The 21,794-nt window shown below is 35.8% G+C and overlaps 1 pseudogene; it reads right to left on the bottom strand.

Moving 5' to 3' along the window:
• Positions 1-3,052: 3,052 nt before the first annotated feature.
• LOC149164910 (laccase-12-like) lies at positions 3,053-20,594 on the bottom strand (annotated as a pseudogene).
• Between the last annotated feature and the right edge of the window lie 1,200 nt (positions 20,595-21,794).

Here is a 21,794-nt window from a genome sequence, read left to right as displayed (position 1 = left end):
ATTTGGCCCATAGGATTCACTTAAATAAAACCTCTTTCTTGAGCCTTCATAAATAGAATGAGGGTTATGGACTAAATATAAAAAGAGGTTTTATTTATTTACTATACGTCTAGTTTATTTATATTTTTGTTTATTTACCATACCTTTTGAGTAAGTATAAAAAGACGTTTTATTTATTTACCATACCTCCACTTTACTTATATTTTTATTTGTTTACACCCTTGCATGTATATAAGGTGACTTATGGAGTAAATATAAAAAATGTTTTATTTATTTACCATACCTCTCATTTATTTGTATTTTTATTAATTTACCATACCTCTTTTATAAATATGGTATTTGGCCAATAGGATTCACTTAAATAAAACCTATCCTTGAAAATGGGCAAATGGATTCACTTAAATAAAACCTATTATTGAAAATGGGCGAATGGAAGGTTGTAACTCCTAGTTTCAAGGGCTAAATTTACCTTTTTTACCCTCTACCTTAAAATAAGGTGGGCTATTTGAGGTGATTTGTAAAAATGTGCTATGATACAAAATATTTGCCCACTAAAAATTTAAAACCCTTTAATTTCGCCAAAGGGCGAACATTCGCCCCTAAAATTTTCTATGACCATGGTTAACCATGGCCCAATTGTTGGATTGTGACAAGTATTGTCTCTATATGGAAATCAACCATGGTCAACCATGCTTATTTTAGGGTTTATAATATTGATGTTAGGGTTTATATCCCTTGAGTTTATAATTGTTATCCCTTAGGTTTATTATTACCTTGGGTTTACAATATAAATCTATTGGGTTTATTGATCATTTCCAACCATGTTTTAGAAAATCAAACATGGTCAATCTTGGGTTTTTAGTATTAATCCCAATGGTTTCTTATTCCTTTGGGTCAAACATGGTGAATCATAGTCAACCATGGGCAAGCATGCTCAAATGTCACTTTGTGACAAAGATTGTCTCCGTATGAAATTCAACCACGGTCAACCATGATCCAATGTCACATTGTGACAAAGAATTAATTATTATCATTATTAATTATTATTATGTAAAAATGAATTAATTATCATTATTATTATTATTATTCAATTAATTAATAAGCATATTATTATTATTTACCAATATTAAATTAAATAAATATTAATATTGTTAACAATAACTAACTATTCTACTATTATTTATTCATTTTTTTAGTAAATTACTAATATTGTTGTTATTATTGTTAATATTATTATTTTTATTATAACTTATAAAATAAAAATATGTATATATTTTTTCTAAAAGCAATGATAAAATAAAATAAGTAATTATTTATTTACTTGTTATGAAAAATGAGTAATAAATTATTATTATTTTTATTTTTATTATATATTTATCAATAGTTTTTGTCATAGCCGGAAATGAAGCCTTATGTGTATATCAATCACATTTACTAAAATAATTATTGTTATTAAAATTATTATTGTTAATTAATATTACTATTATTATTATTATTATTATAAAAATATAATATAATTATTACAATAATATAATATTATTATTATTATTATTATAATATTTTGTAATCACACTACAATATAATAATAATAATATTATTATTATTATTATTGATAAATGTAATTGTACTAGTACTATATATATACATTACACTAAATTGCATTTTTTCCAACCACTTAATAAAATTACCTAAAAATTTCCAATAATACACCAACCAGAAACAAACACATTCCCACTAATACCCCAGCCCAAACAAAAATCACTGGAAAATGCTGAATTATTTGAGCCTCAACGACCGCTAGTCACATTGCCACCTAATCGGCTCGAAAATCACTTGAAAATGCTGAATTATTTAAGCCTCAACAACCGCTAGTCACATTGCCACCTGGCCGGCTCTTCTAATTCGAGAGAAAGTGGATATACAAATTTCACAAAATGAATTTAAATATATCAAACCTATGAAAATGTAGAGGAATTTTGTGAATTTTTTATTTTTTTCTTCTGGTATCAAAAGGCACAATAAGCTTAACGCTCCAAGGCAGCCCCACTGAACGCTTTGTGGTCTGACATGGGCCGTGCTGATCACTATTAACACTGCTAACTCTCTTCTTCAAATCTTCAAAATAGTACATCGCGCAAATGAAACTGTTTGATGGGGAAAAGTGATGAAATCTTCACAATGCATAAGTGGAGCTCACACTACCTTGTCGCAATCAAGCTCTGGCGCAATGATTTTAAATAAAAAATTCCTCCAAAACTCGATAAGCAAAGCTGTCGGTATGCTTACGTTACGTTTATGGATTATTCTTTTTGGGGACAGAGTGGGATCAGTATCCTCCCGTCTTTGGATATTTGTATATGCAGAAGGCAACTCCAGAATGTTGCCCCATTGATTGGTGGAAGGTCAATAATTTGTAACTCGTGAGCCTGGTGGTTCACTTTGAGTTTTTGATAAATATATTGAAGTTGAGGTATCTGGAAAGTATTAATATATTATGGGTAGAGATCCTATTGATAACCTTGTAACAATTCAACTCATAATAATACTGTAACAGACACTGTAAAGTAATTAAAGCTGAAACTCAAAATAAACACCCCAAAGTAATCAAACATAAAACTGTCATTCTTTTGAGAACAGTGCCATTAATCTCTTAAAGGTATCTTGAACCTTTACCACTTGTGATAAACTCCCATGGATTTGCAACTATATCATAGCCTAGAAAAGCTACCTAGACATAGGCTTAAAAGGTCAAAAGGAAAGGAAGCCAGAGACCAGTGACGTTGTTTCGGAATGGATTGTCAATTTGATTAGTTAGAAAAAATACACAAATGCTAGAACTTTATAGGTGCAATTTGTGCATCCACACAAAAAGTTTCATTCAGAGAAAATCTGAGGATTACATCCAATTCCCCTTCTTTCCACATAAAGAAAAACCTTCATTCAATTAAGGGACCTGATACGAATTTGGAATGGTCTCCCTTATTTTAATTTAACAATGGAAGGACCTAGTACAGTCAGTTTATGCACATGGGATTAATTATTCATTTATTTATCAGCACTGTGGCAGATCATACGGAGGAGGTTCAACAGTTTCGAGTGGTCCAATTCCGTTCTCCACCAAGAAAGCCATTGCCAAACCCCAAGACAAATGAAATTCTAAATGGCAGTGCATGAACCAGATTCCCGAAATTGGAAAAATAAGTCAAGGGTTACTAAAACCACACTTTTTATGGGAATTAAGTGTTTGCTATCTGTAAAACTTATGAATTGACTCAAAAAAAAAATTGAAATAGTTTTATTTACCAGGATTGTCAGCTTTCAATCTGATGGCAGCCCAACCACCTGCTGGCACAGCTACAGTATTGCGCTCTCGAGGATCTTCAAGGTTAAACTTAGTAGGATCTTGTCTTGGATCATAGTTTCCATGTCCCTGTCCAACAATATAAAAATTGTATCCATGAAGATGAATGGGATGGTTTTTATGTTAGTTTGACAATGAATTAGTAACTTTGGGTAAAATGTAGCTAGATAGTTTTATACCGAAATATTAGTTATGTAATGACGGTCGATGATATAAAACTAACAAATGCCCATGAAATGTAATGTGCTGAGAATCATTGTTGAATAACAAATTCCAATCCATTCAGTTTCTTGTCTTGGTTATTTTGTTGAGCTTTTTTGTTTTCTTCCTTACTTCAGTTATTCATACAACAAGTGGTATTAGAGCGAGGTAGTTGAATCTGAGTGAGCAATCTGCCTTTGAGAAAAAAAAAAAAGGCAACCTGCATTTGATCAGAGCGTGAATCTCCCTGAGCGTGATCAGAGCGTGTATCTGCCTCAGCGTGAATCCCTGCGTTGGATGAGAGCTCTGAGCATGGGCGTTGAGGAAAAGGCGGCTGTGCGTTGAAGAACAGGCGTGGTGGTTGTATCGGCGTGAGTCGAGGTTGAAGCGTCCAGAGCCGGTGTTGAAGAAGAGGGAATCCAGCCTGCGTGAGGGTCCAGGCAATCCAGCCTGCGTGAGAGTCCAGAAAATCCAGCCTGCGTGAATCCAGAACCAGCGGCTGTGTGAGGACCTGATCTGCGTGAGGTGAGAATCGGCAGCTGTGTGAGGACCTAATGTGCGTGAGGTGAAGACTAGAGCGCTATGGAATACTGTCCAGAATCTGCGTGTAAAGAAAACCGCTGTGTGAGGACCTGATCTGCGTGAGGTTAAGACCAGAGCGATGTGGAATACTGTCCAGAATCTACGTGCAAAGAAAACCCTACGTGTTTGCACAAAGGTTCGTGAAGAGCGTGTGCTGTCTGCGTGCAGAGTCTACAGAGGAAGTGCATACTCAGCCTGTTTGATCTGTTTGCTGCCACAGTTGCTGCCAGCATTGCTACTAGACCTGCGTGTTCAATCCAGGTATTTTTTTTTGTGGTCAAATTTGAGAGAAACTTTTGTTTCAAAAATTTTTTTGAATAAAGTGGTGAATGTGAGAAAATGAGGAAAAAGAAGGCAGTTTTTTTTTAAAGCAAAGGAGAAAAGAAGTCTTTTTTAAAGGGGTTTTTCTTTGAATTGAAAAAAAAACAAAGGTTTTTCCCTGAAAAATATTCAGCAAATTTTTTTATTTATTTGTAACTGAACTAGGGAGAGTTAAAACTTGGAAATCCTTTGTTGGCATTGGAAAAAAATTTTTGAAAGAAGACAATTGAAATATTTTTTTTAAAACCCTAGACTGAAGATTGAAAGTCTTAGAAAATGGCCAAGATGTCGAATGCAAAATTCGAGGTGGAGAAATTCACCGGAAAGAGCAATTTTGCTCTTTGGAAACTGAAGGTTAGGGATCTGCTTGTGCAACAAGGGTTGCACAAGGCATTGGATGGGGCAACTAAAAAACCTGCAACCATGACTACTTCAGACTGGGAGGACTTGGATGCCCGAGCTCTCAATACCATCCGGTTATGCCTAGCAGATGAAGTTCTCTTCAATATTGTTGAAGAGACTACAGCGTCAGGATTGTGGGAAAAACTTGAAAATCTCTATATGAAAAAATCATTAACCAATAGAATTTATCTGAAACGACAGTTATATAGTGTTCGAATGAAAGAAGGTTCAAACGTTGCAGAACATTTGAATGTTTTTAATACACTAATATATCAATTAACAGATTTGGAAGTCAAAATACAGGAAGAAGATAAAGCCATAACCTTGTTGTGTTCTCTGCCTGAATCATGGGATCACTTCGTAACTTCAATCAGCTTGAGCACTGCTGATTCTTTGAAGTTTGAATCAGTCGTGGGAGCTCTCCTGTCTGAAGAAGTACGAAGGAAATCCAGCACTGAAACAGCTGCATCAGAAGCCATGGTCGCTAGAGGACACTCAAAGGAAAGAGGAGAAAAACCAAGGGGGTCTTCCAGATCGAAATCGAAGGGAAAGAAGTGTAAGGAAAAATGTTGGAACTGCGGTAAAGTTGGACACTTGAAGAAGGACTGTTGGAAACGAAAGGAATCCGAAAACCCAAAGAACGAAGCGAATCAGGTCAATTCAAGTATGATAGACGAAGTTTTATCTGCTGAAGAATTATGTATGATAGATGAAACTTCACATGAATGTAATGTCTCTTAGGGTTTTGATAGCTGGCTGTTAGACTCTGGTGCTTTGCATCACATGTGTCCACATAGAAATTGGTTTACTTTGTATAAAAATGTAAACGGTAGTTCTGTGTTTATGGGTAACAATGTGTCATGTCAGACTGTTGGGATGGGAGATATCAAGATTAAGATGTATGATAACACAGCGAAGACATTAACTAGTGTTAGACATGTGCCTAATTTGAAGAAAATTTTGAATTCTTTGGGAGTGTTGGATTCAGATGTTTATAAGTTTACAGGTCAGGATGGTGTCTTTAAAGTCTTTAAAGGAGCCCTTGTGGTTATGAAAGTAGAAAAGTTCGGAAATCTTTACAGGTTAAAAGGAAGTACTCAGGTCAGTGAAGCAGCGGTTGCGTCAGAAAAGGAAGAAGCAGGTACTCATCTGTGGCATCAGCAATTAGGTCATATGAGCGAGAAAGGTCTTCAGATACTGATGAAACATAAATCTCTTCCTGATCTGAAATCCTTGAAGTTAGATTTCTGTAAACATTGTGTGTATGGAAAACAGTGTAAACAGAGATTTAAAGTTGGAAATCATAATAGTAAAGATGTTTTAGACTATATTCACTCTCATCTGTGGGGTCCAGCCCCTGTTGTGTCATATGGAGGTGCATTGTATTTTGTAACGTTTATTGATGATTACTCTCATAAAGTTTGGGTCTATATGCTAAAAAGGAAAGCTGATGTATTAAATGTCTTTAAACAATTTAAAGTAATGGTAGAGAAAAGAATAGGCAAATCTATTAAATGTCTAAGAACTGACAATGGTGGTGAGTTCACTTCACTTGAATTTGAACAATACTGTAAGGATGAGGGAATTGTTAGACACAAAACTGTTGTTTATACTCCTCAGAAAAATGGTGTTGCTAAGCGTATGAATCAGACTCTTATGGAAAGAGCCAGAAGCATGATCAGCAATGCTAACCTGCAAAAGGAGTTGTGGGCAGAAGCAGTATCTACTGCTTGTTATTTAGTTAACGGATCACCTTCAGTAGCAATTGATTGTAAAATTCCTGAAGAAGTTTGGACAGGTCAGTGTTGTGACTATTCACATTTGAGGATATTTGGCTGTGATGCTTATTCTCTCATTCCGAAAAATCAGCGTTCAAAATTAGATCCAAAGTCGAAATGTTATGTCTTTGTTGGGTATGGCTATGCAGTGAAAGGATATAGGTTGTGGGATCCTACATTGCGAAAGATAGTCATTAGTAGAGATGTAACATTTGATTAATCATCTCTGTTAAAATCAAATGTTGAAAGAATTGAACAGGAACAGGTATCGCTGAATCAAAAAGTTCAGTTGGAGGCTAGACCTTTCAGTGACAGTAGAAAGGAAGGAGAGACTTCTGGAGAAAAAGGTGTTGACGACACAAAGGAAGTCGTTGAAGCTTCTGAACCAGTGCAAGTTTCTGAACCAGTTCAGTAACACGTCGCTCTAAGAAGGTCTACAAGGGAAATGAAAACTCCCAAAAGGTATGAACATTTTGCTTCATCTTTTGCTTTGATTACTGAAGATGGGGAACCTTCTTGTTATCAGGAAGCAGTAGATGATACAGATAGCGAGAAATGGAAAACTGCTATGGAAGAAGAAATGGACTCCTTAGCCAAGAAAAATAACTGGGATCTTGTAGAGCTTCCTAAAGGGAGAAGTGTTGTTGGATGTAAATGGGTCTTCAAGCTGAAACAGAAAATTGATGGAAGTATCGAAAGGTATAAGGTGTGACTGGTAGCAAAAGGGTATTCTCAGGTTGAAGGTATAGACTTTCATGAGATTTTTTCTCCATTTGTAAAACTTGTTTCTATACGTACTGTGTTGGCACTAACTACGTTGCTTAATCTTGAGTTAGAACAGTTAGATGTTAAAACAACTTTTCTACATGGTGATTTGAACGAAGAGATATATATGGAACAACCAGAAGGTTTTGTACGAGGTCGCAGCAAAAGATTAGTTTGCAAGCTCGGGAAATCATTGTATGGTCTGAGGCAGTCTCCCAGACAATGGTACAAGAAGTTTGATTCCTTCATGGTGAGCGAGAACTTTATAAGAAGTGAGTATGATCATTGTGTGTACTTCAAAAGTTTCAATGGCATATTCATTATCTTAGCTTTGTATGTTGACGATATGCTTATTGCAAGCAAAAGCATGGAAGAGATCAACAAGTTAAAGGCTCAACTCTCTAGGATGTTTGATATGAAAGATCTTGGAGTAGCAAAACATATCTTGGGCATGGAGATACACAGAGACAGGAAAAATGGTAAGCTTTGGTTATCACAGCAGAAGTATGTGGAGAAAGTACTTGAAAAGTTCTCTATGAACAATGTGAAACATGTTAATGTTCCACTAGCTTCCCATTTTAAGCTTTCTTCGGTTTTGAGTCCTAGAGCTGATGAAGAAAAGCAGCATATGTCTCATGTACCATATGAAAATGTTGTAGGCAACTTAATGTATGCGATGGTATCTACAAGACCTGACATTTCACATGCAGTTGGAGTTGTCAGTAGGTTCATGGCAAATCCAGGTAAAGAACATTGGCAAGCAGTGAAATGGGTGCTTCGATATCTAAGAGGCATAAGTGACCATTGCATCATCTTTAATGGTAGTGAAGGATCAGTCTGTGGATATGTAGATGCTGACTATGCAGGTGATTTGGACAAAAGAAGATCTACTACAAGTTATTTCTTTACTCTTGCAGGTGGAGCAATTAGTTGGATGTCAAAGCTTCAAGAAACAGTTGCGTTGTCCACTACCGAAGCTGAATATATAGTTGCTTCAGATCCCAGTCAAGAAGCAATCTGGTTAAAGGGTTTGCTTGATGAGATTGGAAGGACGCAGGAGAAAGTGAATGTACTTTCTGACAGTCAAAGTGCCGACAGTCAAAGTGCTATTCACTTGGCTACAAATCCTGCTTATCACAGCAGAACCAAGCACATTGATGTAAGGTATCATTTTCTGAGACATGTGATCGATGGCGGAAAAGTAGCTCTTCAAAAGGTCCACACGTGAGAGAAATGTGCAGACATGTTCACAAAGCCAGTTACAGTAGAGAAGCTGTGGTGGTGTTTAGCTTCTCTTGGCTTGCAGAAAAGATGATGAATGGGCATGGGCAAGGGATTATAAAAATTGTTGTCAAGGTGGATTTTGTTAGTTTGACAACGAATTAGTAACTTTGGGTAAAATGTAACTAGATAGTTTTATACCGAAATATTAGTTATGTAACGACGGTCGATGATATAAAACTAACAAATGCCCATGAAATGTAATGTGCGGAGAATCATTGTTGAATAACAAATTCCAATCCATTCAGTTTCTTGTCTTGGTTATTCTGTTGAGCTTTCTTGTTTTCTTCATTGTTTCAGTTATTCATACAACATTTCAGTCCCTACAATGTTAGTGCCCTGCAGGACTAAGTGTACATTGGAGTTGAAAGGGATAATATTGACTTTTGTTCCGATATCTGCATCCCAGTAACTCATAGGCAGACCCTTTCCATTGTAATCAAACTCAATTATTGGTTTATCTGGAAAACCTGTAGTAAATGTGCCATGGTTTCCATAGTAGTAAGCCTGTAGTATCGCAGTGCTGGGGCGTATGAAGGAGATGTTACTGAATGTAGCTAGAAACCTTTGACCATGGAATCCATTGCAGAACTGCCCATGTGGGCAACGTTGCAGAGCCATTCTTAGAATGAACAAGAGATCTCTGTCTACAGTTTGTGGGACCTTGGCTTTTGCTAAGCTTTTGAGACTTGCAGAGAAATCATTTGCAGTGTGAGAGTCGTTGAAAACAGGAAGGAATGGCATGATGGGCGCTGGATATGATTCAGCTGGACTATCCTGGTATTCAAGTATAGCTATTATGGTCGTCTTATCGAAGGGAACTCCTGTTGCTGAGAAGTATGCCTTTGCTGCCATGAAGTATTGGCCCTGTGGTTTATCTGTTGTTAGTAATACATCAGTTGTCTGTCCAAGAGTAATCAAGAGGACATTTGTTTTATATGGTTTTGTGTAGCATCTATAGCAACAACTATGAGAATGTGATGGGCCACAGAGAAGAAAAGCTCGTGATTGAGTGCAGCATTGACGATCCGCAGGAGATATGTTTTTCCCCAGTTGACTTGTACTCTGAATATTGAATCTGAAACCCTGCAATGAATTTTATAATATGAATTCTGTATGGGATTTCTACACCTATGGAAGCGGTATGTGAAGTTTTTGAACACTAACGAGAATATATGGTCATATATGTATGACCATATAGGGAAATATAGGGAGATATGAGATTGGGAGATATTGATGGCAGATTTTGAGAATATTTTAGTTAGAGTAAGTTTTAATAATGAATTTCAAAATCCTAATATCTACCATTGTCATAAGAATACAGATATAATTTATACTACCAATAGAAAGAAAAAGTTGGATATATACCAGAACTGAATAACCAATAAAAGGGTTAAGTAATAAGAAAAGAGAAGATAAATAATTTTGTCTCTCAAGGGCAAACAGAGGCAGCATGCACCTAGACTTGGAGTTCAGTTTCTCAGTGCCAAGTTAAATTCAATTTAAACGGTCAGATGGTCATGATATTTGTAATGGTTTTCTTTGATAAAACCCTCTTGGGAAATCATTAAATGGATTGAACAAGCAAAGAAGTGTTTCTATAAACGTGAGACTAGACAAATAAGAATTGCAGATTGGCTAACAAACCTATCTTAACTAGTTCTCTCCAGTTTCACTGTTTAGAATAACATGGAGTACATAGAGTACATGCATGCCAGAGAGTTCTCAATGTGACAAGACAGAGTTATCTTAATATTGCAGAAGCTATGAGCTAAAGCTAAATGTTTGAATTCTGGAAAAGGAGAAAATCCAGGAAGCCATAAAAAGAGAAGATGGAATTCACTGGAGATAATCTTAAGCTCAATCCTGAAATCCCAATCTTCTATTTTCGTAGAAGAAGGCGGCTTGGCAGCTACAGAGGCCGAGAACACTTCCGAAGTTGATTGGCCAAAAAAGTTTCCAATTTTAGAAAATAATATTGTTACTACTTTAAGATACTTTCTGTTTTTAATCTATAAACTATTATATTTTAAAAACTGCATATACTGAAAGATGCACAGAGATTACAGTGCTCTCGGTCGCACGGGTTTTAATATTTTTCTTAATTAAATATTAAATGAACGATAAACCAGTATAACATAAAATACACACCAAACCAAAAACATTTGAGGTAAAATGTGTTTATATTACAGGAGATATGATAGCTATTTTTAATTAAAAATATTCTCAGAAATGGCCTCATCTGGTGCTGAGATCTTCAGTTTAAGCGGAAAACTATACCAATAATCTTCCTTTTAAGCAAATAGACCGAAATATAAACGAAATGCAGTCCAGCCAATCAACTCAAACACACAGAAATTATGTTGTAGAAATTGTTAAATCAGAAAAAGTGAATAATTGGTATGCCAGGTCTGCTAATTGATCATAGCATCCAGCTGGCAGAAATTGTGTTATGGGAGTTGTCTAATAAGAAAAGCGAAAGAATTGGTCTGCCCATTGATGAAATAATTGCTCTGTTAATTGATGATTGCTAGCTATATGTATAATTGTTAATGAAATAATTGGTTTCCTAGTTGATGATGGCAAGGTATAGGTTTGATCAGCAATGTGCGCTTTTTTTTGAGGTAGTGGGAGGTGTGAAATTTTGTTGGAGGAATTATCGCACTTTAAGGAATTTGTAATTTCTATTTTGGGATGTGAGTGACTAGTTTGGAAAGTTCACCCACACTTTAGGGTACCATTTTATGGCATCTGAGTTTGAATCTAGGTTGGATTTCCTGATTTATTTTTGAGGGGTGTTGGGGAATTTACTTTTGAGGGAGGTGTTGGGGAATCACTGTACTTCTATGGAATTTGTAATTTCTATTATTGGAATGGGGTGTTGGATGAATCACTGCACCTCTATGGAATCCGTAATTTCCACCATTAGAATCCTATGGGGTGATCGAGGAATTACTGCACCTCTATGGAATCCGTAATTTCCAGCATTGGAATCTTAGGGCGTGTTGGAGGAATCACTGTACCTTTATGGAATCCTTAATTTCCACCATTTGAATCCTAGTTACCTGTTTGGAAAGTTTACCAACACTTGTCGGTAAATCTTTTCAAATTTAAACATTTTTCAATTGATTTTGGGAATATTTTAGAATTTGATGGAGAGAAGCCAATTGTTTGACCCCTGAAATTTGATGGTCAAGAGGGAAGTCAATTATTTGACCCCTCTCGTGACTCTCAAATTTCAAGATATTCTTGGAATCTGCAATCAACAAAACTTATGTGGATTGTAGATTCCAGGACTATTATACCATCAGACAGTTAGTAGAGAGGCCAATTGTTTGACCTCTCTCCTGACATCCCAGATATTCCTGAATGTGCAATAGACATAAGGATGCCAAAACTAAATTATCTATAAGATTTTTAGACATTTTAGTTGATTTTTGTAATCAAATAGCTAAGCTAAAGCAAGTCTTTTTTCTCATTTTCTATATACAAATTCAATGTCCATCTTCACCAATAACTTAAAAATAAAGTATTATAATTATTCCAGGTATCTCCAATCCGATTGCAAATTTTGGGAATATTCTAGAATGTGACTGTCAGCAGAGAGGCCAATTATTTGACATCTCTCCAAACAATTAGATTTAGAAATATTCCCAAAATCTGTAATACACATGAAAAAAACACAATAAAACACTAATATAATCTAGATTTTTTATTGATTTTTGTAATCAAATAACCAAGCTAAAACAAATTTTCTTTCTAACTTCCTATATACCAATTTAATGTCTAACTTCAGAGTAAACTTATAAAAAAATTATTATAATTCTCTTAAATTATTATTATTACAGCCGCTCAAAAAACAACGTAATTTCAATGTTGAGACTGAAACATCAACGTTCTACAAATTATTATCTTCATAAGAATTTTAGACCTTGAAAAATGGCTATAATCTGTTAAAAATGTAATTTCACCTGCCGCGTAATTTATTTCCAGCAAAACCATTCAGGAAAACCGCCAACCTCCATTGGACCACTTTTGCTAAAGGACTGGTATTCCCTCAAACGCCCCCGATACAATCAAAACTTGACACGCGTCCGCAGTGCATTTTTCAAAACCACTTTTTATCGGGACATAATGTTCGGGTGACTTGATCGAGCGATGATCGTTGGATTAAAGTGAAGGTTTGAAGCCGTTGATCAAAGTCAAAGCTGTGTACAGGTCTGCAGGGCATGGAGATTGCGTGGAGTGAAATTTTTGTTTGACCTCCGTATGTCTGGTAAAACCGTATGTAAACCTGACTGAATTAACCCCTCACCATGCCGAAGTAGTAAATGAATTTATTATGGTCGTAGAGTTATTGATAAAGTTCTTAAGTTTGTTTGTTTTTACACGGCGTGTAATATGGTAATTTTTTTTGTGTAGTTTTTTTTGTTAAAAAATGGAATGCCTTTTGTTATGGCATATGAAGTGTAATGTAATGTGAGGGAAGCATGCAGTGAATATACACAGTAGTGTAGTTCGTTGAAGAAATGAAAAATCCACGCAGCAGCGTGAGGTAGTTTTTTGTTGTTGGAAAAAAAGTGAAATGTGCAGCAGCAAGAATGTATTGTTTTGAGAACACATATGAAATCCAAGGGGGAGCATGTAGTGCGAAGGAGTTGTTTTGTTGTGAAAAAAAAGGGGAAGCACGCGGCAGTGTGTATGTGTAATTTCCACACAGCAGTGTGTTGATCTTTTCAGCAGAGACAAAAGTTTTATTTTGTAATACAGCAGCATGAAGATATTTTTTTTGTTGTAGAAACGGAATGTAATGAGGAGAAGGGAAGCACGCATCAGTGCAAATCTTGAAATCTTTCACACAGCAGTGAAAAGGATAATGTAAGTTTTTTTTGTTTGGTGAATGTGTAATTTCCACACAACAGTGTGTTGATCTCTCCAATAGAGACAAAATTTTTTTTTGTAATACGCATGAGCGTATGATGAAATTTTTACAGCAGTAAATCTATGTAAGAATTTTTTTTATTTACAGTAGTAAATGTAAATAAAAAAATTTACACACAGTAGTGTAAATCCTTTTAAATGGAGGCAGAGTAATTTTGTTTTTGTGGAAGCTCTTGGTGAATCCCTCTATTAAAGAGGAAGATGCTTTTCAGCACAGTCTCCGGTGAATCCCTCTGTTAAAAGGAAGATATGTTGTCTTTGGTGAATCCCTCTGTCAAGAGGAAGATGCTTTTCAGCATAGACTGGTGAATCCCTCTAGTTAAGAGGAAGATGCTCTTTAGCATAATCTCTGGTGGATCCATCTGTATGAGGAAGATGCTTTTGTAACAGCAGTTTTGAAAATCCCTCTATGTGAGGAAGATGATTTATGTAATGGTTGGTTTCCTGTTAATGAACTGAAGTTTTTTTTGCTGAAACTCTATTCCTCAGCAAACAAATTTTGTTTGCTTCCCTGTGCTAAAACAGAGTGTTATTTCCTAGGTTAAAACAGAGCATTGTCTCTCTATTCAGTAACTGTTTTTTGAATTTTACCAGAAAAATTGCCAACAGTGGTATCAGAGCTTATCCAGGCTCTTTGAAGGTGTCAAAGAAGCTGAAGGAAGGTTTCTGGCTGCAGCAGCTTCTCCAGCAGAGTGAAGACTCAATCAAGGTATTTCTCAAAGATTTTTTTTTCTGTGTCACTGTTCAAGACAGTCAGTTATTTTAGAAACAGAGTCAAATGGCGAGGTCAAAGAAGAAAGTCTCCAATCCTCTTAAAAATGTGTCTCCCTCTACTACTAAAATAGAAGACAATCAATTTGAAAGCATTCTATTTGAGGCTCCAAGGTTCAATGGGAACTTTTATATATGGGAAGTAAAAATGAGGACCTTCTTACAGTCTCAAGGGATTGAAATTTGGGAATCAGTGATTGATGATAGCAAGATGGATAGAGAATCCAAAGAGTACAATGCAAAAGCAATAAAGACAATCTTGGATGGACTACCTGATTCTGTAAAGAAGAATCTAGGAAAATATTCATCAGCAAAGGATGTATGGGACAGACTTCGTGACCTTCACTCAAAGGGAGCACTGACCATGACCATCAGTCAAGAAGGAAATTTTGAACCCATCATAGAAGCTGAAAATGAGAAGGTTGACCTCATCAAGCTTCAAGTACAAGAAAGGGATGAAGAGCTCGCCAAGCTTAAGAAGGAACTTGATCAAAGCAAAAGAAAACATCATGAAGAAGTCATATCCATGACAAATCAATTGAATAAAGAAAAGAAGCAGGAAGATACCTTGTCAAGTCAACTTGAACAAAGGCACAAGAAAGTGAACAAACTTGTAGAAGAGATTAGACAATACAAGGTAGAGGTCTCCTCCCTTAAGTCTGATTTACAAGAACCCAGGAAGCAGGCACAAGGAGCTGAAAAGAAAATGGAGAGAAGTCAAGCAAAGAATGAAGAAATCTTCAAAATGAAGTTAGATATCATCGCCCTTAAAACAGTAGCAGCTGAAGCTACTTGTAGCAAGGAAGAAACTGAGGAACAACTTACAAAGAAGAATAATGAGTGTGAAACATTGGAAGAAGAGATTGTCCTCCTCAGAAAAAGGTTGAAGGGATGAACAAAATCATGAAGAGCTCTCAAACCTTGGATGACATGCTCAGCTATAACAGATCTCCATCTGATAAATCAGGACTCGGGTATGTAGGTGAACCCTCAGACAAGAATGAAAATGCTTTAAGCAAAGGAGATGTGAAGAAGGCAGAAAGAAATTGTGATGCTCCTAGTTCCAGCAAAGGCAAGGAGAAAAATCAAGGCTACAATAGAAGAAATCCTACTCCAAGTAGAAAACCAACGCCAAAAAGAAATGTAGATGATGTCAAAGAGGCAAGAGGTAATGGTTATCATCAAAGGATCTCAAGGCAAAAAGGCTTCAAAAGTACATCAATGAAACCTCCATCTCCCAGGTACCAAAGTTCATTTTTTGGTTATTGTTATTCTTGTTCAAACTTTGGTCATATGGCAAAATACTGTAGAGCATTTCATAGAGATAGATGTTATGGTCTCCGACAACCTCCAAGAAACAATTTTACAGGAAGAAATCATGAAATTATTCATGAACAATGTAGAATGTTTCAAGTGTCATAACATTGGGCATATGGCACGTGATTGTAGCTTAACATGGGCTCTTACAGAAGCTAGACCCATGCAAAAGAAAAAAGTTATACAAGTATGGAGAAGGAAGGAAATACAGTCCGAAAGTCCTTCGAGCTCCCCAGTCAATCTAAGTTTCTTTTGAGAAGACTCTGCCAAAAGGAGACAATGTATACACTTAGGGGAAGCCTGTAATTCTTGATCATTATTGCTGAACTATATTAAGAGTGATTCTTCCCATGAATGGGAGAAAGGAATTGAAGTCCCTTGAAGATCTTCTTATAGGGGAGAGATATGGAATTAAATATGCCATAAGAGCAGAGAAGAAAAGGTTGCAGGATAGCTTGGAGATGAAAAGATTGGAAATCTTGTCTGAGGCAGAGAGAAAGAGGATATTACATGACTGGAGCGCCTGAGCACAGCAGTGAAAGCGTTGAAAGGAAAGCTGATACGAATAGGAAGAAAAGTTTTGAGTTTTTGAGGAAGTGTTTGGGTATGACTGAACGCCCAGCAGTTGAAATTAAAGGGGAGTGTTAAAAATGTAATTTCATCTGCCGCTATTTTATTTCCAGCAAAACCATTCAGGAAAATCATCAACCTCCATCAGACCGCTTTTGCTAAAGGACTGGTATTCCCTCAAACGCCCCCAATACAATCAAAACTTGACACGCGTCCGCAGTGCATTTTTCAAAACCACTTTTTATCGGGACATAATGTTTGGGTGACTTGATCGAGCGATGATCATTGGATTAAAGTGAAGGTTTGAAGTCGTTGATCAAATTCAAAGCTGTGTACAGGTCTGCAGGGCATGGAGATTGCGTGGAGTGAAATTTTTGTTTGACCTCCATATGTCTGGTAAAACCGTATGTAAACCTGACTGAATTAATTCCTCACCATGCCAAAGTAGTAAATGAATTTATTATGGTCGTAGAGTTATTGGTAAAGTTCTTAAGTTTATTTGTTTTTACACGACATGTAATATGGTAATTTTTTTGTGTAGTTTTTTTTTGTTAAAAAATGGAATGTCTTTTGTTATGGCATATGAAGTGTAATGTAATGTGAGGGAAGCGTGCAGTAAATATACACAACAGTGTAGTTCGTTGAAGAAAAGAAAAATCCACGCAGCAGTGTGAGGTAGTTTTTTGTTGTTGAAAAAAATGTGAAATGTGCAGCAGCACGAGTGTATTGTTTTGAAAACACATATGAAATCCAAGGGGGAGCACGTAGTGCGGAGGAGTTGTTTTGTTGTGAAAACAAAAGGGGAAGCACATGGCAGTGGGTATGTGTAATTTCCACACAACACTGTGTTGATCTTTCCAGCAGAGACAAAAGTTTTATTTTATAATGCAGCAGCATGAAGATATTTTTTTATTGAAGAAACGGAATGTAATGAGGAGAAGGGAAGCACACATCAGTGCAAATCTTGAAATCTTTCACACAGCAGTGAAAAGGATAATGTAAGTTTTTTTGGTTTGGTGAATGTGTAATTTCCACACAGCAGTGTGTTGATCTCTCCAAGAGAGACATAAAATTTTTTTGTAATACGCATGAGGGTATGATGTAATTTTTTACAGCAGTAAATCTATGTAAGAATTTTTTTTATTTACATTAGTAAATGTAAATAAAAAAAATTTACACAGCAGTGTAAATCCTTTTAAATGGAGGCAGAGTAATTTTGTTTTTTTGGAAGCTCTTGTGAATCCCTCTATTAAAGAGGGAGATGCTTTTCAGCGCAGTGTCAGATTAATCCCTTTGTTAAAAGGAAGATCTGTTGTCTTTGGTGAATCCCTATGTCAAGAGGAAGATGCTTTTCAGCATAGACTGGTGAATCCCTCTGGTTAAGAGGAAGATGCTCTTCAGCATAATCTATGGTGAATCCCTCTGTGTGAGGAAGATGTTTTTGTAACCGCGGTTGTGAAAATCCCTCTATGTGAGGAAGATGATTTATGTAATGGTTGGTTTCCTGTTAATGAACTGAAGTTTTTTTTTGCTGAAACTCTGTTCCTCAGCAAACAAACTTTTTTTGCTACCCTGTGCTAAAACAGAGTGTTATTTCCTGGGTTAAAAAGAACATTGTCTCTCTGTTCAATAATTGTTTTTGGAATTTTACCAAAAAAATAATCCAGCAATTAAACTCGCCTGTAATATCGAATGTGTAAATACGGTAAAATTACACCAATGTTTTAAATTATATGATCGAAACATGGATTATATTTCTCTTACTATTGTTTAACGGCGATACCTTCCCCTGAGCAATTGTAGAGAGCTCCTGGGAGCCCATTTATAGTGAAAGCATCAAAGATGTTGGGTAATGTCCCAGTAATATTTGATTGACCAAAAACCTGCAGCACGTCTGCTCTGCACCATTCTCCTGAAACAAAACAATTCGTATATTACACGTTATATGTTGTATTATTTCCCTCACAGTTGAGTGCACGATTCAGTTAATTTTTTTTATAAAAAAATCATTAATTGTATCCAAACCTAAAGTAATAGGAATCTCGGCTTCTGGGTGAGGAAATGGATAGGGCAGGCCAAGTTTTGGATAAACAATAATCGCTCCATGTAGATTTGCTCTGAGCCATGATATATGAGCGTGCCACCACAGAGTTCCCTCCTGTCCCGTAATGGTAAACCTGTAAACATAAGACTGCCCTGGCTGAATGGGGCACTGTGTAATATAAGATGGTCCATCACTCCAACCAGTGCGTAGTTGTCTTATCCCATGCCTGCAATATTGGCAAGTGACAATTAGAAGTGAGTTGCTTTGAGATTTTTTAATAGTCTTGATTCTAATTAAGAGGGTTGAATCGGCAAGGTCATTAAATTTGCGAAAACTCCACAAAGAGATATTCAACTTGGAAAAAACACAAAAAGTGCGATAATTTCAAAAAAATATTCGGAGGAACGAAAATGACTTTAAATTAGTTTCAGTGTTTTGTTTAATATTCTTCTATGACTTAGTAGTCGAGATGGGGCATCTCAGCAGTGAAGTCAACCAATCCATGTGAAACAGTTAGGTCAAACAATTGACCTTTCTTACTGCATAAAATTTTAAAATATTTCTTAGAATTTGTAATTATAATAAGCTTGACAATTACTTGCGTTATATTGAAGTAATTTAAGATCATATGTGAAAAAAGTTACATCAAATAATTGACTTTTTCCGGGTATAAAATTTTAAAATATTTCTAGAATTTGCGATTATAATAAGCTTAACACTTACTTTGGGCTACATTGAAGTAAATTTAAGATCAAATCCGGAAAAAAAGGTGTTTGACTCGAGGAATTGATTTCTTATGAAATTCAATTAGAATTACCAATTTTTAAAAATTCCAATTAATTACTATACAAAAAGATTACATATTCTAAGGTATTTGATTTGAGGAATTGATTTCTCCAGACAAACAAAACCATAGTTACCAAATTCAAAAATAATTACTAATTTAAAAAATCTGAATTAATGACTATACACAAAGATCACATACTCAGAAGGATTACATACTCAGAAGAAGGCATCAATACTCAGAAGAAGGCATCAAAGTTGAGGACAAGAGATCAAAACTCATTTATCGAAGGCATCAAAGTTGAGGACAAGAGATCAAAACTCATTTATCGAGAACATAGTTCAGGAAAGTTACAATGCTTCCCAAGCCACAAAATTAGTGGTTGAATTTTGAAAGGCCACAAAAGTGTTGATTCAATTTAATGAATTCGGTGGATAAACTATTTCTCTAGTACCACTATAAACACACAAATCTGAAAACCAAACTCAAAAATATAAACACGCAAATCTGAAAACCAAACTCAAAAATATATTAAGATTTGATCTCAATGAATGTACACAATGTATACAGCTTGAGTGGGCCTAATGGTTAAGAGCATGTGTTTCCTCCTAAGAGGTCACAGGTTCAAAACTAGAGGGGGGTAGAGTATGTATGCCTTCGTAGACTTAGCAGTCAAATCGCTGCGCGGAGGTGGGTCCCTTGTCCCACAAACAAGGGGGTCTCATACACCAATTTGGTGTCTGGCTTGGCTGTGACCTTAAAAATGGATATTATTATTATTATTATTATACAAACACATCAAGATTTAAAGGTTTTTTTGGGACTTTAATAACCACTTAAAGTAACACAAACTTAATCCCTAAGATTAGTTGTCTCACCCCTTACATTGCATATAAGTAGACTTGATAAATTATAAAATATATAAATAAATTTTGTAAGTATATTGACAATATTTTTTCCAATTAAATATATTTGAATCAAATTATTTCCATATCCTATAATATTCCGATAAAATAAAATTTTGAATTCAAACATGGTAACTACGAAAGAAAACGAGATTTAACACAGTTAAGTTATCATTTAACAAACCATAAGAAAATTTACCAGTGAATCGTAACGTTGTACTCAACGTGATTAGTCACTTTGATAAACAGCCTGTCTCCTTCCCTTGCATAGATTGTAGGTCCCGGGTATTCTCTATTTACTGTGACAATGTCTTTCGTGTGACACAACATTGTGACTGACTTGTAAACCACCTGCAACGCAAAGAACCATCAAAGATGCTATCTGACAAATGATTTGCAAAGAACTTTCACAGGAGATGATGGACCATAGGACTGGTAAACATACATTGAATTTATAATTTCTTGCGATTCCTCCGTTTGTAGCACTGGATCCTATCGTCATAACACTGATCAGAATAATGACAAATCTGGAAATCGCTGCTAGAGCAGTCCTCAAACAATATGGAGCCATATATTTGATGGTCTCTTTCTCAGAAACCAGCTAGACTTCAATCATAATCAAATAAATCACCAGAACTGCATTACGGGGAGATGTTGATTTGAAAACTCGAAGATAAAATGCGAGATCACTATCGGATGGAAATTGAAACTTAGGCAGTGTGTGAAATCTCCCACTTGTTTGTGATTGGAGCACAGTTCGGCCAAGGACCAATTTCTCCACCTTACTGCAGATCAGAATCTGCAATATTCTCCATCAAAATTTTCCAAACTCATGGAGTTTTCAAGCCAGCTTTTTCAAAAAAAAAAAAAATCTGATGTGATTTTTCACTGTCAACTGCAATGAGAATGCAGGATTATTCTGTCCTTAATATACTGAATGTGCCACTGCGGGACGGGATTAGATTGAAGGATGACGCGCCCCACTAACGCTGAATACTGATAGTGCTGGGTTTGGAAAAGCAGTTGACAAACAGCCGGTGGAGTTTGGATGATAGTGTACTGTATTGGAAGCAGTTTTCAGTAAGGTTGCAATGATGGTGCAGGTGAGTCAAAAGGCAACCTCTTCAGCTACTCGTACTGGTAGTGATATCTATAGCTGTAACCCCTGTGTATTCCAGAACTGCCCGCAATATTGTATGGTTTAATACGATTTCAAGACGGGAAAATGTGAAAGTTCAGTGACAGAGGCATCCAAATACAAAACGCCCGAGGGCGAAATAACATGCACGCAAAGCGTCAGCTAAATTTTCAATTTTGAATGATGAGGTAAGCACTGAACTCAAAGCAAGGTCAATGAGGTTTAGTTAGGGGCGCTGTCGGGATGTACGTTGAATTTTGCTGCGTAGTCAGCCATTCACCAATGAGCAGCAAAAGGAATAATTATGTCTATGTGCCTGTCAAAGTTAGCCTGGTATAAAAAATCTACAAATTATTTAAAAAGTAATGGAAATTTTGGAAAGATTAGGATAAAATTTGGTAGAATTTTTTGAAAATTTAAGTTATAGAAATTAAACTTAAAAATTCTGCGTGTTTAGAAGTTTTTAATAATTTTAAATTGATTTTTAGAATAAAAATAATTCAAACGCGGCAACATTCTTATTTTTTGAATTTTTTCCCACATTTAAAAAAAATATGCTGTCAGACAAATTTACAACATCTATAAGCCGCCTTAAAATTCAACATCATTTTCCATTTTTCCCTAAATAATATC

This window comes from Pinus tabuliformis, chromosome 5_1, assembly GCF_031772625.1.
Source record: "Pinus tabuliformis cultivar Carrire ecotype Pingquan chromosome 5_1, CPIR1, whole genome shotgun sequence".
Lineage (NCBI taxonomy): Eukaryota > Viridiplantae > Streptophyta > Pinopsida > Pinales > Pinaceae > Pinus > Pinus tabuliformis.
The sequence above is the reverse complement of the archived record's forward strand: the minus strand, read 5'-3'. Positions and strand labels throughout refer to the sequence as shown.